Genomic DNA, 1725 nt, shown 5'->3' with positions numbered 1-1725 from the left:
TGGTATGATGTATGAGAAATATGCATGTTGTGATATATGCTTGAATGATTGGTTATGGTTGAATTGTGGGTTAAACCATGTTGGTGGTGAGTATGATATTGATTATGTAGAATGATGATTTATTGGAATTGGTGTTGTTGAAAATTGGCATGAGGAAGAGTATATGAGATGTCAATATGTTTGAGTTTGAGCCACTTGGGTGAAGTGGGTTAAAATGATGAGATAGTGATTTTGATAAATTGTGGTAAAGTGTCAATGTGTGAGTTGAGGAGGCTTGATGTTGAAATTGATATATTTTGATTGATTTCAAAGAAAAGGGATGAAAATGGCATGTTTTGATTGATTTTGAAAAGAGTTGAATATTGCTTGTTTTGAAAATGGCATGTTGTGGTTTTGTATGAAAAACATGGTTTTTGGGCATACTTTGACGGGACATAACTTGGACTACGGATCTCTGTTTTGTGCCAAATCTGTTTAGAAATGAAATTGGATCCGGGATGTCCCTGCCGTTCAAAGAGCGGGTGAAAAACGATTTAAAATGAGGAAATTATGTCCGTCGGAAGATTGGGGGTTGAAACTGTGAATTCTGCAGCTTTTAACTTAGAAAAATTTTTAGCAGAATGACCCCCCGCGCGTAGGCGCACTTGGCGCATACGCGCCGTCCTTCTCGAGAGCGCCATCCACGGGTGCGCGTGATGTGCGCGGGCGCGCCGAATGTGCTGCACCCAATGCCCAGCCATTTTCCAGAGAGTTATGCCAGAACTGTGCCAGTTTTGTGCCTGGGGCACGAGAGTACCCATGCGTACGCGTGGTTGACACGTGCGCGTCGTTTGGCTATTTTTCAATCCACGTGTGCGCGTGGAGTGCGCGTATGCGTGGCCCTGTTTTCATCCCTAAGTTGATTTTTGAGTTTAAAAAGCCAAATCTTATACTTCTAAGCCTCCGATCTCACCACTTATGTCTTAAATCATTATGATATGCCTAGCTATTAGAAAAGGAGCTAGTGAATGTGGTAACTTGCGAGTGAAGCAAGGGAAAAATGAATGATCAAAGAGGATCAAAGATGATTATGTGAGATGCGGAGGATGGTGGTGGAAGTGCTTGTTATGCCATAGGCCAAAAGGCTGTAATTGTTAATGAAACGGCTGGTTATGGATTTAACCGTGAGCCGGATGGCTGGATTATTGCTGTGTTACGGCGGGGCCATGATTATGGCTATGTATAAATGCATATATATGCTGTTGAATGAATTGTGAATGTTGCACTTCCCTTATCGGAGATGAGAGTTTCCCTGGGAGAAAGCAGTGGCTAGCCACCACGTGCTCCAGGTCGAGACTTGAAGCTCTTTTGACCCTATGTCGTCAGGGTGGCCAGGCACTGTGAAATTCCCGGACGAGCTCACCCCGAAAAATATTCACCAGTGATGGTGATGGATAAATATTCACCAGTGATAGTGATGGATAAATATTCACCAGTGAGGGTGATGGATATGGATCATGATTATGATCAAGTTATAATGAGCATGACTCAAGTTGGGGAGACACGACAGAGGGACAGTCCAATAGTTAACTACCAGGACTTGTCAGGTTGGCTCTATAACCGACAGATGATATCATCAGCCACTAGGGACAGGCATTCATCATATGCATACTATGTGAATTGTTTGAGATTGCCTACTTGACTGCATATTATTTGCTAATTGTCTAAATGCCTTAATTGTTCCTA

At 42.7% G+C, this 1725-nt stretch overlaps 1 long non-coding RNA gene across 1 annotated transcript in view; it reads left to right on the top strand.

The window, feature by feature from the left end:
* LOC127746582 (uncharacterized) overlaps window positions 1–1725 on the top strand; it is a 13635-nt gene that overhangs the window by 11596 nt on the left and 314 nt on the right. The gene's annotated exons all lie outside the window — the stretch shown is intronic.

This window comes from Arachis duranensis, chromosome 4, assembly GCF_000817695.3.
Source record: "Arachis duranensis cultivar V14167 chromosome 4, aradu.V14167.gnm2.J7QH, whole genome shotgun sequence".
Classification (NCBI taxonomy): Eukaryota; Viridiplantae; Streptophyta; class Magnoliopsida; order Fabales; family Fabaceae; genus Arachis; species Arachis duranensis.
This window is presented reverse-complemented; position numbering and strand designations above follow the sequence as displayed.